Source organism: Camellia sinensis, chromosome 11 (assembly GCF_055761805.1).
Source record: "Camellia sinensis isolate YWXY chromosome 11, ASM5576180v1, whole genome shotgun sequence".
NCBI classification, from domain to species: domain Eukaryota; kingdom Viridiplantae; phylum Streptophyta; class Magnoliopsida; order Ericales; family Theaceae; genus Camellia; species Camellia sinensis.
This window is the reverse complement of record NC_138971.1, coordinates 57161476-57177564: the sequence shown is the minus strand read 5'-3', so window position 1 is coordinate 57177564 and position 16089 is coordinate 57161476. Positions and strand designations below refer to the sequence as shown.

Sequence of the window (16089 nt, the reverse complement as noted above, 5' to 3'; positions counted from 1 at the left end):
TCTAAAGAAAGTCAAATTAGACTAATTAGATTGAGTGGGATTTGTGATTAGTTATGATTAATTTCATTATGTATTAATCAAGATTTATTAAGACTAAGTGTTGCCTAATTAAATTAATCTTGACCATAAATTAAATTGTAGAATGCTCTAAAATTTGAGGATGCATGTGGGTGTGGGTGTGCAAAGAACTATTGTGTGTGTGTGTGTGTTGAGAAATCAGTGTTAGTGTACATGTGAATGATGTATATGTGTAATGTTTGGTTGGTTTGCTTCAATTGTTTTGCTGGAAGCTCAAAGAGCCGAGAGAAAGAGAAGAAAAACCGAGAGAGAGAGAGAGAGAGAGACCAACTCCAGAGAGAGAGTGAGTTCCAAAATTGTGAAGAGAATAATAGAATTAAGCTCAAAAAAGAATCAAAGAAGGAATGTGTAAAAAGGAAGGGAAAAATGAGGAAAACATCGAGGAAATCATCAGTTGAAATAACTTTAGGTAAGATTTCTTCATGTTTTCATGTCTTGATCTTGTTTTGCATGGATTTACATACTAGAACTTGTATTTTGGGTTTTGTAGAGAAGTTCATGGAATTTTGTAACCTAGAGTTTGAGATTGATGAGTTCATGCATCTATCTTGTATTTCATCCTTGTATTCATGCATTTTCATGATTTTATGAGAGAAATTATGTATATTGCACTACAAGAAAACTGGGCTTAAGAGACGGAACTTTTTGCGACTGCGCATTTGCAGTCGCAAAAAATGACTTTTTGCTACGGCACAACTTGCCGTCGCAAAAAATGTGACTTTTTTAGACGGCACAACTTGCCGTTGCAAAAAAATGTGACTTTTTGAGACGGCACAACTTGCCGTCGCAAAAAATGTGACTTTTTTAGATGGCACAACTTACCGTCGCAAAAAATGTGACTTTTTGAGACGGCACAACTTGCCGTCGCAAAAATTAGAGTATTTGCGACGACATAAAATACGGTCGCAAAAAAAAAAAAAGAGTATTTGCGACGGTAGAGATTATTGTCGCAAAAAAAATAGAGTTTTTGCGACGGTACAAGCTGCAGTCGAAAAAAAAAAAAAAGTTTTTGCGACTGTAATAGGTACCGTTGCAATATATATATATATTGTGGCTTTGAGACGGCTTCATATATATATAGTCACAAAATGGTTTAAATAAATGCAACGGTATTTCTCTATCACAAAAAAAAATTAAAAATAAAAAACGACGTTGTCTTACTCTTTTGAACGTTTCTCTTTTCACTCATTTTTTCATCTTCCTATCTCTCTGTCTCTGTCTCTCTTCTCTTCTCTCTCTTACTCATTACTTTTCTCTGTCTGTCTGTCTCTCCCTTTCTCTATGTGTCTCTATCTCTCTTTTCTCTCTCTCTCACTCATCACTCTTTTTTGTCTGTCTGTCTGTCTCTCTCTCTGTGTCTCTGTCTCTATTCTCTTTCTCTCTCTCACTTATCACTCTTCTCTGTCTATCTGTTTGTCTCTCTCTCTCTTTTTCTCTGTGTCTCTCATCCATCTCTCTTCTCTCTATCTCTTTCATCTATTTTCTCTCTCTGTCTCTCTTTTCTCTTTCTTATTTTTTTCTCTCTCGCTCTCTCGCTCATCTATTTCTGTCTCCCTCTCGTTTATCTCTTTTCACTTTTTTTTTTCTCTCTCTCTCTCTTTGTCTATATATTTTCACCCATTTTTTCATCTTTCTCTCTCTCTTTTCTTCCTCTCTCTCACTCATCACTCTTCTCTATCTGTTTGTCTGTTTGTCTCTCTCTCTTTGTGTCTCTCATTCATCTATCTCTTCTCTTATCTCTTTTCTCTCTTTGTCTCTTTCGCTCATCTCTCTTCTCTCTATCTCTCTCACTCATCTCTCTTCTCTCTATCTCTCTCACCTCTCTCTTACTCATCGCTCTTCTCTCTGTCTCTCTCGTTCATCTTTTTTCTCTCTATGTCTCTCTCGCTCATCTCTCTTCTCTCTATCTCTCTCGTTCATCTCTCTTCTCTTTTTATCTTTTTTTCTGTCTTCCACTCTCTATCTCTTTCTCTTTTTGTCTCTCTCTCTCTCCTCTATCTGTCTCTCACTCATTTCTCTCTCTCACCACCCATCTTCTCTACCACCTTCACCACTACTGCAAACGCCATTTCACTACCACCACTACTGCCACAGTCGCCACTTCACCTCTACGACTACCATTACTACTACCATCACCACCACTCCACTACCACTATTGCCACCACTACTACTACTACTACTAATACTACTACTACTACTACTACTACTACTACCACCACCATTACCTCTCCTTCACCCCTGTCACTCCATCTACTCTACCACTGCCACAACTTCACCACTAATCTCATTCGCCGCCGCCGCCGCCACCACCACCATCATCTCTTATCAATCACCTTCACCACTACTGTCGCTCCCTCTCCTCTACCACAAAATATTACCTTTACTTCTACCAAATAAAAAATAATAATAATTTTTTTTTCATTAAAATAAAAATAAAACAAATAAATTTTCAATCTTAATAACTAATTTTTTTTTTTTAAAAAAAAAATTCATTAACTACAAAAAATAATTTATTTTAAAAAAAGTAATTTTTTTTTGGCAACACAACCCCCGTCGCCAAAAAAAAAGAAAAAGGAGTTAAACCACGTTATTTAAGTTTGTTGTTTAAATTTCATTTGGGACTGAAATTTTTATTTATTTTTTCATTCCCCGCTTTGTTCCCCCCTCTTTTTTTTTTCCATGGGAAATGATAGAGAGCTTTAAATATAGAGCTCTAATTTAAGCTTTAATGATGTGTCAAAACAAAAAAAAAAAAAAAAAAAACAAAACAAGACACAAACATCACATCAACGTGGGATCCACCTTCCCATTAGAGCTATTAGAGCTCTAAAGCATTTTTGTTCCCCCCCCCCACACACACACACACACACACACACACACACACACACACACACACACACACACACACACACACACACACACACACACACACACACACACACACAAAAAAAAACAAAAAATCCCTAATCTCAAAGCCCCCTCCTCCCAAAACCAAAAATCCCTAATCCCCCTCCTCCCAAAACCAAAAATCCCTAATCTCTTGCCAAGTCATTCTCTCACATGCTTAACTTGGCTAACCTCGCTGAGGAGGTTCAGATTGCTTGCCGTCGACGAATCAAGTTGAAAAAGGGGGATTTTGCTTAGGAGAACTCGGCAATGACTGAATCAGACATTGAAGAAACTCTCAAGAGACTTGTGGGGGAACTGAAGAAATCTCCTGAAGAAGTTTTTGATGCTCTGAAAAATCAAACTGTCGATCTGGTCTTCACTGCTCACCCTACTCAATCTGTCCGCAGATCTTTGCTTCAAAAGCACGGAAGGATTGTCATTAAATAGTTTGTAATCTTTCATTTGTGTTGTCAACGTGTTATAATCTTTGATGCTATGAATTGTTTTTTATTTGCTTTGATCAATCCCTTATTTTTTTCAGTCAGGATTCGTAATTGTTTAACCCAATTATACGCCAAAGATATCACTCCTGATGATAAGCAAGAACTTGATGAGGCTCTACAGAGGTAAGTTTGACTGCATAATGCATTAGCTTATGCATACCATCATGCTTTGGCATTTTTCCCAATACGTGACTTCTCACAGATTTACCATAATGCACTAAATATCAGGAACATCAATTATGAGTTGCACCACCCACCATTGTCATTAGATTGAGAAGGGTTAGGTGGACAGAAGTTTGTAGCAGTCACAGAGTCACTTTAGTAGACTAAAACTCAAGATAAGTAAGATGCGAAGTTATAGGTCAAAGCAATGCAATTTTGTTCTGCAAAATCAACAATTCTAAAATCACATATTTTTTTATTTATTTATTTACAGGTAAGTGCTCAAAATAGCAACACTGCATATTCATCTTAGACAATAAAGTTAATATATTAGACAATAAAGTTTGAGGCCTCAGTTTTTAGGAGTCTTGTATGTCTTTTAAGCCTTTTAAATTTTGACATAGCCTCAGGGTTGTAAGAGAGTTTCTTTTGGTTTGTTATGTTTTCTTTTGTATGATTCCATGAAGAGATTTGTTGCCTAATGCATTTTTCATCATGTGACTCCTGAGGATGTCTTTTGCATCATTGTATATCTTTATTGTTTAGTATATTAACCTTCTACTTACGAAAAGAAACAAAAATATCAGACAGTTTCAGGACCCGAACTCAGAAGTAGAAACTTTGTATGCATAGATTAATCTGAAAATAGGGACTGCAATAGGAAGTTAGTGGCCTAATTCATCAGGAATTATAAGACAGAATGCACCATGTATTTTATCCAGCAAACCAACAGAAGAATGTCTCTTAATCCAAAATGAAACAAAGTCATTTACCATAAAGGAAGCACATCGACTGTAAAGATTTTGTACACGGGGAGGGAAAAAAAATTTGAGAGAGAGAGAGAGAGAGCAAAAACCAAAGTATGTTACAAAAGAATTTTAGTATCATCCTACCTTGTCTACAGTTTTGATCTCAAGAACATTCCGTATTTCAAGGAGTTGCCGTTACACGTTTTCATTCAAATTCAGTCAAACACATCAAATCATTTCTACAAAATTATTTATTATAAGTCAGAAAATTTATAGCAAAAGAACAAAACAGTTCACCAGAGTAATGAAATTACAAGCAAAGACGCAATTCATTCTATATCTTAATAGACAACCAATTTGATTACCAATTAATATTCCCTTGCCAATTTCTCATACAGTTTAACTACGAACACAAAAATCAAATAAACCCATAAAGATTTTACAGAATACGTTGTTTGTGCCAGATTCAATTATAGAAAATTTTATCGATTCATACATATTCCGTGACTGATTTATGTGTTCAGATACTTATTACTCCCCTAATAATCATACTGATTCACCCTAATTAACCAATTTTAACAATCTTGTTGATGATAATGATGATGATGATGATCAGTACTGAAAGATATCAGCAGTAGCCATGATGGGTTGTTGATTAAGATATATCAAGTTCCAAGAATTGTTCATGAAACTATCAGGACTGGTCTCAAAACCTTAAATCTCACAGATTTCTTTATTTTTAATCATGCACCCAAATTTTATACTGTTACTTCTTGGTAGAAGTAATGTTTTGTAATGCATGTCACTCTCTAACATGGCTGATCAATATGGAGATTTATTTATTTATACATGGAGAGAGAGATTGATGGAGAAAAAAATAAGATGCTCGCTTACCTGTGTTTGTGTCTTTTTTTTTGGGTGTATGGAAGTGATATGACAATCAAATTAGGGATTAGGTGAGTCCACAACCATGAGAACTACTCTTTAGTCCAAATTAATGAGTTTGCTTCGCAGTTGGTAGTATATTGAGACAAAATGATAGAAAAATTTGAATAAGGAAAATTTTGTCCCATAAAATTAATTACAAGTACGTGGAATTAAATTTTGATTCAACCCGAGCTCGCGTTCTACAGACATATAAAATGTTGCATTATTATTATTATTTTTATTGCTTTCATAATAATCATGTTTGCATTTTTTATTTCAAATTTTATAATGTTTGATTAAGAGAGGGTTTTACAAGACAACAACCATCTGGATTAAGGTCTACCAGATTTGCAATTTTTTTATTCTAAACAAAAGGGGTAAAAAATGTGTTGTTTGGTATACGCTTTTTGAATCAAATCATATGGGCAAGGAATCAAGGCAGATACAAAATTGTTCTAAAGAATCATCATTTTGGGTATTTTTGATTGTGACTTGAGAGACGACCCAAGTAGGATTTGGTTGTGACTTGACATTTTCTACATTATCTTGGTATTTGGTTGTGATTGGATTTTGAATTTATTTTGAATGTGTTTGTGTGGTATAAATTGAATTGATGAAGTGTAAGGTTTATATATAAAATAAATTTGAGTTATTAATTTTTTAGGTAAATTTTGGATTTCTAGTATTGTTGATTTGAGATATGCATAAATTTGGAATTCATGATCAATAAAATTTGTATTATTGTAAATTTTATGTCTGCACAAATTTAATGACTGTCTCTGAATGGTATGTTAATTGATCAACATTTTTAAAGAAATTAATTCTTTTATAAAATAATATATAGTTGTGTATTCAATCAAATTATTCATTTATTTGAGGATATAGAACCTTTGTTGTTAATTGGACATGTTTTCACTATGGTATTTTTGGAAGATGAGATTATTACTCGGTGCTAAGATGTTTTGGAAACGTTCAGATTACCAAAGAAAGATAACATATGAAACTTATGATTGGCAAGTGGGGATGTAGCTCAAATGGTATGCGCTCACTTTGCATGCTCCAAAATTTTACTTTTTTTTTTTTTTTTGTAGTTTTGTTTCTAGCTTTACTGGTTCACCAAATCAAACAGATCTTATGCTGAGAGTTGGGAGATCGTCACTTTGTTTCTCGTCCTCAACGAAGCTTTCAGTTCTAGAATTAAACTATTTGATTTTTGCTGAAACGTAATCCTTCCATCCATCTCATTGCACATTAAATTCATTTTTCCATTCAACTTTGTTTAGCTTGGAAAATAAAAAACAAGTATTTTTTGAGAGGTGACTATTGTTTAATTTTACTTTTTTGAATTTTGCAAGTGAAAGTCAAAATTTATTTTATATTGGATTTTGGGCAATGTAAATGATGAAGTTTAATCCCAAAAAAAAAAAAAAAATCTCACATCAAAAGTAGTACAGAATCTTATCATAACAATCGAATGGAAAGAAGTTTGGTTTGATGAAGATGTAATAAACAAAACAATTGACAGTCTGTTAAGACAAATAGAATCGTTAGTATTTATTATGTCCATCTAATCACTTTATGTCAAATAGAGAATATTTATTTATTTCCCAACTTCATCCAAAAACTTAAATTTTGATTTTTTTTTCTTCTGATTTTTTAGATAACCAAATAAAAGTTTTAAATTTTTAAAAAAATTGAAGTCAGAATTTAAGAATCAAACAGGGTGATTAGTTTTTGTTACAGTATTAAAATTTATAAATTTTTTTTTTTGTATTTGATGCTATAGTAAAATTTTTATTTTTGTATTTGATTGAGATGTTTAATTATCCATGTGGGATTTGATGACTAACAAAAAAAATGTTGTATTTGATGCTATAGTAGTTAAATTTTTATGTTTTTTTGTAATTAACATTAACACATAATTATATTGTCATTAATTATTTTTATTTTTATTTTTAAGATATTTTCCATGTAAGAGTGTGCTTCTTGTGAAATGCATGCCTGTGGAGAATGTGGCTAATTTTTGTTTTTGTTATCTACGAAGAATGATGAGAAAAATATTTAATTTTGGTTTATGTTATTTTGAATTATGAACAAAACCATGTATTTAAACATTATATATGTATAATGGAACATTATGTAGTGGGATAATTTTGTTGATGTGTAATCATGAATGGAAGAATATTTTATTATGAAGAAATTATTTTTATACAGGAATTTTTATATTATTATGCAATTATTATGGAGAAATTTTAATGTTTTTAATAATTTTATCGGAGGATGTCTTTTTCTTTTTTGTGACAGCACTACACCGTCGCAAAAAACAGAAAATTTTAATATTTTTATTGATTTTGTTATAGGTTTTACTTTTTGCAACGGCAATAAACTGTCGCAAAAAATAGAAATTTTATTATTTTTTAATACTTTTTGCGACGGCAGTACACTGTCGCAAAAAATAGAAAATTTTCATATTTTTAATACTTTTTGCGACGGTACCACACCGTCGCAAAAACAGTGTTCTTGCCATCGCAAAAAAAAAAAAGACTATTAGCGACGACAGTTTTTGCCATCTCAAATAACATTTTTAACGACGGTAAAATAGTGCCGTCGCAAAAAGTCAAGAAATTTCAAACATTATTAGCGACTGCAAAGTACCGTCGCAAAAGGCAAAAATACCGTCGCAAAACATGTGCCGTCGCAAAAATTCTTTTGCAACCCCCCTAGTTGCGACTCCCCTCTTGCCATCGCAAAAAGTTTTTTGCAACAGCATTAAGAGTATTAGCGACGGCATTTTACCGTCGCAAAAAGCTGAAATTTTAGTAGTGAATCATATTTTGTAAGATCTGGCATGTGTATTTGAAGATGCAAGAAATTCATCATATATAAAATAGTGAATGAGAAATCTTGAAAATTTATTTTTGTTTTGAATCTTGAATAAAGCTTTCAATTGATGTTATCTAACATATTTTTAGAACTTTATGACTCATTTTATGAAAGGAATTTGAAGTTTGTTGATGATTTTTAAAGATGAGTTTTCATGTTAAATTTACGAATCAGAAAACTTGGAGATTGTTTTGAATATTGAATTATTCTCTCAATTGAAGTTATTTTACTTATTTTTGGATATTTGGGACTTTATTGAGGTTGATTAATTTGAGTTTGAGAATATTATTTTGAAGATGAGTTTATATACAAATTTACGAAGCATAAATAATTGAATTAGGCTTAATTCATGGATTAAGTTTTCAATTGACCATGTTTTTCATGTTTTCTTGCGTATAGGACCCCTCATATAGCGATATTGGTTTTGACCCGACACTTGTAGTAGTCCGAACTCGGGTTTATGGTTTCTAAATGTTGTTCATTGTCATTTTCTCTTTATTTCTCCTTAAATTTGATTATTTGGACGTGTTGAGCGTGTTCAGAACAAGTGGGTTGCTTGGTTTTCAAACCTTAAGTTTCCTAGATTTTTGGTCCTCTGCTCAAGTGGCCCTTTTTGTGCTTGAGCGGGATTTGCACACTCTCAGTACCTTGTACGTCTGTAAAAGTACTGAAAGAATGTTTTCTACGCTCGAGCGGCGTTTCTTATGCTTGAGCGGTGGGCGCTCGAGCGGTCTTTCCTGCACTCGAGCAATTTGTCTGTTGTCTGCAAAAGTACTGGATATGTGTATTCTGCGGTCGAGCGGGTCACTTTTGCTCGAGCGGAACAACTTATTATGTTTGACGCTCGAGCATCAACTCTTGCGCTCCAGTGGACTGTGCGTATATTAGATCACGAAAATGACTTTTTGTATCACTTTTTCAAATCTTTTCTTCCGAAAACCCTAAAGTGAGACACTCTCTCTCTAAAGTACTCTCTCTCACTACATTTTCTTCTTGATCCGTTGATCTCTCCGCTGTAGTGTCTTTGGGAAAATGGTAGAACATCTTGAGAGCTCCGTTTTGATTCGATTGGAGTTTGGTTTCGGCGTCGTTGAAGTTTCGTCCTTGCTCCACTAATCTTCTAAACTTGAGGTAGAGAATTTCTACACCTTAATATGAGTTTTAACTTGGTTATAGGTTGTTGTGTGAAAATGGTGAGATTTGGAAGGGGGTGTTTTGAGCAAACTTAGGGTTTGGGTTCAAGTTTGAAAAGAGGAGTTTCTTTGTGGGTGTTATAAAAATGATTATAGGTATTGGATATGAGGTCATTTTGGGTTAAAACAATTGATTTTGGCCTTTGAGTTAATATTTGAAAAATGATGAGTTTTGTCCTAAAATGTCTTGAATAATTATTTTGTATAAATAATAAAATTGGTATAGAAAATCTAAAATTGTGAGGATATATACATGAATGGTGTTGTTGGATTTGTTTAATCACTCACCTATGGAAATTTGACGATTTATCTGTTATAAAGATTGTATATCTGTTTAAAAATATCTGCTTTGGCTATTGGTGGAGGGTAGTCATAATTGTTGTAGACATCGCATGTGGATTAGGCGAATTGAAACTAATCCCTGAACCATTTTTCATTGAATATGATTATGAATGATATACGCTGTATATGTATGATATTTGGGAAGAGAAATGGGATGTACTCCATGTTTTGAGGAGAAGAAAAGGGATGGATTCTATTGAACTAAGTTGGCCTGTGTGTCCAAGGTGAAAGTCTCGAAACCATTAGTATACATGGGTGCCGATTCCCGCGGACGAAATTTTCATAAAATGGCAAATAGAAGTGAATGTATTTGTATGATGATTTTATCTGTTGGAAACTTGAGATATAACCTCTGTTGATGGGTTAAATACAATGGAGGTGTCTATTGAATCAAAATGAATGAATTGAGATGCGAGTTTGACATAACATGGTTTTGGAAAGAATTATAAAGATTTTGTCGTATGACAATGAACATGTGCATCATACTTATATCTTATTAATTCTTATATATTGCGTTAGTATGTTTCTACTACGCTTTAGCTCACCCTACTTAGGGACCATTTTTAGGTGTTGGAGACATGCTTCCACCGAGACAGTAGTTTGGGGAGACTTGAAGCAAGAGCTTCTTTTTATTTTGTTTATTTTGTACAGCCAAGGGCTAAGTTGTATTGAGTTAGACTCTCCCTTTTGCTGTGACTAAGCAATGTCTTGGAAAGATGTAAACCCGTAGAACATTTATTTTGTTGATTACTATCTGGCATTACATGCTATAAATTCAGGATAAACATTTATGAAGTATATTGCATTTGTTATCTTTTATAATACGAACTCTGATGAATGAAAGCATATCACTTTATCATATTCATTTCTCTTATGAGTTGGATTAGTTGCATTTATTTTAGGGGTGCCACAATGGTGGGTTTTGGGAGTATTTTGGACAAACCTAGGGTTTGGGGTGTAAAATCAAAAGAGGGGTTTCTAGTGAATATAATGTAAATGGTCATGGGGTTTGAAAATGAGGTTATATTGTGTCACAATTGTTGATTTTAGCATTTGGATTGATATGTGGGAAAGATGGAAGTTAACCTAAAATGGTTCAAATATTTATTTTATATAAATATGAAATTGAATGAATGTTGAGATAAATGATGGAGTCGTGTATGTATTACCTCACACCATTGAAAATTTGAATAAATTATCTGTCTTGAGATTGAATATTTGTTTAGAAATATTTGTGTTGGGCTATCGATGGAGGATAGCTGTGGTTATTGTAGAAGTTGAATGAGGATTAGGTGAATTAAAACTAATCTCTTGTGGGTTATCATTGACGATGACTATGTTTTAAATACATTGTATATGTATGATTGTTTGAGAGAAGAAAAGAGATGTACTCCATTGTTTGGGAGGAGATAAGGGATGGACTCCATTGAAATTAAGTTGGCATGTGTGTCCAGGGTAAAAGTCCCGAAACTATGTGTATACATGGGTACTGATCCCGCGGACGAAATTTTTGTAAAATGGCAAATTGAAGTGTTTGTGTGATAATTGTGTTAATTTGGGAACCATTGAGTTGTAGTCTCAGATGAGTTTGAAAAATGATGAAATTGGTTCATGAAGTGAGGTGAAATGAATTAATTTGAATTGACGAGAAAGAAAAAAGATTAAGATGTGAATTTTGGTACTTTATGATTATATAGAATATAGATGTTTTATCACTGGCATTGTAAATACACTTTATATTTATATCTTTGTTAAGATCTATATACTGTGTTAAATTGTTCCTACTAGGCTTTGGCTCATCCTATTTGGAAAAAATCATTTTCAAGTGTTGATAATATGCCTCCATCAAAGCAATAGCTTGGAGGGACTTTGGAGCAAGAGCTTCCTTTTGTTGCATTTTCTTTTGTATAGCCTAGGGCTTTATTTGTAATGAGCTAGTCTCGCTTTTGTTGTAACCAAGTAATGACTTGGAAAGATGTAAGCCCTTAGGGCATTTAAGTGTCTGTTTAACTTTCATTCCTCTTTACTACTTGTAACACATGTTGTAAATTCAAGATGAATTATTTATGAATGTATAGCGCATGTGTCACTTTTGTATATCAATTCAAATTAATGAAAGTTTATGATTTCGATTATGTTGTCTTGTGTTAATTGTGTTGGGTTGGATTATTGTAATTATTTTCGGGGCGTTAGAATTTTAAACCCTTGAATACAATTCTTGGGCTTGAAACCCTTTAGCTATTCATCGTTATTATGTATTGGTAGCGTAGCCTTTTGAGTTCTTTGGATTTCTCCTCTTCTTTCTTGTGAAGACTTCTTTAACTCCTGATTTCTTTTTCTCTCTGTCTCTAACCTTTGATTCTATGACTTCCCATTTTCGATCCCCTCTCTTATGTGATGATCCACATATTCATATAAGGCCATCTATGTGATAAGAGTGTCTCATCTTCAGTTGGAATTTCAAATTAAATGACAGCGCTGTTTGAATTTAGGCGTAATCATATATGATTAACCGTTTATCTGATTTTATGAACACGTATGGTATTTATTTATTTGAATTTAGGCATAATCATATCTGATTAATCCTTTGAATTTCATCCTATGTGGCATCCTTTCGGTAAGCTCTACAAGTGTCATCCTTCGTAGGTTCCATGTGTCATTTGAGTATCTTGAATAACATTGTTGAAATACGATGTTTGTTTTATTTATGCATTTCAACAGATCACATTGATCATTTTAGGAAGTAATTACCTATAACAATCCTATTATAGGATCTATGCGTGTAATTAATTGATTGACTTTATTTGAAATTTGAATATAAATTTAGTTGAAATTTATATGCCAACAAATGCCCCCTCATGACTTGCAGAAGTGAATTTTCTTAATTGTGCGAGTCACGACAACTTGACATTTTTATCTAAACCCTATTTAGATCCTGAGTGAGATTATTTCTTGACCTTAGTCACTTTCGACCTTTTTTTATTTTTATTTTTTTTATCCCATCATTTTTTTATATATATTTTATTTTATGGAAGGTTATAGGTAAGGTTCATGCTTTAATTGATCTCCTTTTATGAGTTGGGTATGCTTTATTTTTTATTGCATGTGTTCATTTTTTTTCTTTTTTTTTCTTAATTTTTTCTTGTATTTTTTTGTATTTTTTTTTTTTTGTATTTTTTTGTATGGACTTAGGCTCCCAAGAATTTAGTTGAAGCTTTATGCCACATGGGATTTAGATAAAAAAATGATAATAAATGATATTAAGCACCCATGTTCTTTCCACTAAACACGTTCTCCAATACAATAGTTCCATACTATAGAGATCCTGGTTTTGACCAAACTCTGTTTGCATCCCGAATTCGGGTTTAATGATTTCATATTGTTGTTTACCTCTTGATTCCCTTGTATCTCCTTGAATTGGGCTTTCAAGTTGTTGTGGTTGTGTTTGGACAGGTTGGTCGCTTGTTTTTCAAATCTTTTGTTGCCTAGATTTTTGGTCCTCTACTTGAGCAGCACTTCCTGTGTTCGAGCGGGCTTTGCAAACTCTCAGTACTTTTGCAGGTTTGCAAAACTACTGGGAAAATGTATTCTACGCTCGAGCAGCATTTCCTACGCTCGAGCGGATGGGTGCTCCAGCGGCCATTCTTGCACTCAAGCGATGTTCTTCTGTCTGCAAAACTACTAGATGTGTGTTTTTTACGCTCGAGCGTCATTTCTTGCACTCGAGCGGTGAGCGTCTTTTTCATTATGTCTTGGCGCTCAAACGACACTTCTTGCGCTCGAGCGGAACAACTTATTGTGTCTGACGCTCGAGCTTCAACTCTTGCCCTCGAGCAAATTGTACGTATATCAGATCGCAGCAACACCTTTTTATATCACTTTTTCATATCTTTTTCTCTCAAAACCCTAGATCTAGAGCCTCTCTCTCTAAAACTTACCTTCTCTCTACATTTTCACCTAGATCTAGTGATTTCTCTACCCTTGTGCCTTTGTTAAAAAGGTAGAGCATCTCAAGGGTTACGTTTTGATCCAAATAGAACTTGGTTTCGGTGTCTTTGGAGTTCCTCCATTGCTTCCTTTGGTCTTCTAAACTTAAGGTAAAAATTTTCTATGCTTCTATATGACTTTTAACTTAATTATTTGTTTTGTATAAACATCATTGTGATTTTGGGAGGATTGAAACAAACCTAGGATTTTGGTTTAAATTCAAAAGAGGGGTTTTCAAATGGGAGTATCGAAAATGGTTATGGAAGTGATTATGAGGTTATATGGTAACAAAATGGTTGATTTTGATACTTAGGTTGAATAGTTTGAAAAAATAGAAAGTTTGCCCTAAAATGTTTTAAATGTTTATTTTGTATAAATAAATGAAATTGGTATTGTAAATGTGAAATTGGATGAATGTTGATATAAATGGTGGAATTAGGTATGTATTACCTTACATCCATGAAAATTTAGATAATTTATCTGTCTTGAGATTGTATATCTGTTTAGAAATATCTGTTTTGGGCTATCGGTGGAGAGTAGCTATGATTGTTGTAGAAATTGCATGAAGATTAGGTAAATTGAAACTCATTTCTCATCCGCTGTTATTGAATATGACTATGTTTTTAAATACATTGTATATGTATGATGTTTGGGAGGAAATAGGAGATGTACTCCATATATGATTATGTCTTTAATTACATTGTATATGTATGATATTTGAGAGGAGATAGGGGATGTACTCCATGTTTGAGAGGAGATAGGGGATGGACTCCATTGAATTAAGTTGGCCAGAGCGTCCAGGGTGAAAGTTTCAAAAATCACGATTATATATAGGTGCCGATTCTCGCGGACAAAATGTCCGTAAAATGGCAAATAGAAGTGATTGTATGATGATTATTCTGGTTAAAGACTTATTGAGTTATAGTCTCAATTTGGTCGTCTGAATAAAATAGACTGTTGCTATGAAGTGTAATAATACTGTTGGTACTACATGTTTTGCAAAGAAATTATGAAACGGTTTATCAATGGCATTGTAATTACATCTTTACCCGCATATCTTCGTTAAGTTTCATATCTTGTACTGGATTATTTCTACTGGGCTTTGGCTCACTCTATATGGGAAAACCATTTTCAGGTGTTGGTGATATGTCTCCCCTAAGGCAGTAGCTTGGAGGAATTTGGAGCAAAAGCTTCTATTTTTTTTATATCTATTTTGTATAGCCGAGGGCTTAAAATTGTGCTGAGCTAGGCTCATTTTTGTTGTAACCAAGCAGGGACTTGGAAAGATGTAATCCATTAGGGCAAATGACTATATATGTAACTTTTATTCCTTCTTGTATCTGTCTCTCATATATATTAAACTCTAATGAATGAAAGCTTGTTAATTCAATTATATTTCCATTTATGAGATGGATTTGTGTATTTACTTTGGGGCGTTACACATACCATTCTAGACTTCTTCTCTGCCACAATCAGTTACTCTCATCATTTATTTATTTATTTTGATTTCTTTCTCCTTTTAAAACGTTGTGTAGTTCCTATCTAAAATAATAATAATAATAATTATTGGGCAGTTTCCATTCATCTTCACCATCTTCACTTCTCTCTATTCAGTGTAAAACAACACTTCTCTATTCAATAATATTGCAATCTTATGGCTATTCAATAACATTGCAATCGTATCCTACACTATAAGTGTAATATTTGTTAATTATACTTTAATTTTTATTCCATTAAAATGTTCCACCAGGTTATCAAGTTCTTTGGGAAGAAAAAAAAAAAAGTATAAGAAATAATTCAATATTTCTTAAAATTTATTTATTTTTTTAAAAATGATTTTTTTTTTGTTTTTAATTTTTTATGGTAAAAATCTTTTTGACAGTATAAGAGTCTTAGGTTTGTAATTTGTCAAAAAGTTGTTTATTTGTTTTGTTAATTTTTTTTAACAAATATGTTTTACTATGACTGTTTATTTTTCTTTCTGTATATCAAATTTCTTTGAAAATAAGTGTTCTAAGAATTTTGGATTTATAGTTATTTAAAAATTTGTTTATTTGTTTTCTTAATATTTTTTGCAGTGTTTTTTTTAAAGAAAGAATTTAGTGTTCTGAAAAAAAAAAAGAGTTTCTTCTTTGGTTTTATTATTTTTTTAATGTTAATAGATTTTTATTATTATTATTATTATTATTATTATTATTATTATTATTATTATTATTGTGTATATCAAATCTCTTTGATTATAATATTCTAATAGTCTTGACTTTGAATTTTTCTATTTTGTGTGCTTTATTGTGCAGTTTTATCAAATACGTTTTACTATAACTGTTTATTTTTCTTTATGTATATCAAATCTCTTTGAAAATAAGTGTTCTAAGA

At 32.7% G+C, this 16089-nt stretch overlaps 1 long non-coding RNA gene and 1 other non-coding gene across 2 annotated transcripts; both read left to right on the top strand.

Annotated features, from left to right (window-relative positions):
* The first annotated feature begins 3084 nt into the window (after positions 1–3084).
* Positions 3085–15103, top strand: LOC114261300 (uncharacterized). The gene is made up of 3 exons (XR_014343928.1): positions 3085–3413; positions 3509–3597; positions 14849–15103. It is a non-coding gene; the product is annotated as an uncharacterized LOC114261300 (transcript).
* Positions 6210–7508, top strand: LOC145801962 (uncharacterized). Its single transcript, XR_014343929.1, has 2 exons — positions 6210–6345; positions 7269–7508. It is a non-coding gene; the product is annotated as an uncharacterized LOC145801962 (long non-coding RNA).
* Positions 15104–16089: the final 986 nt, after the last annotated feature.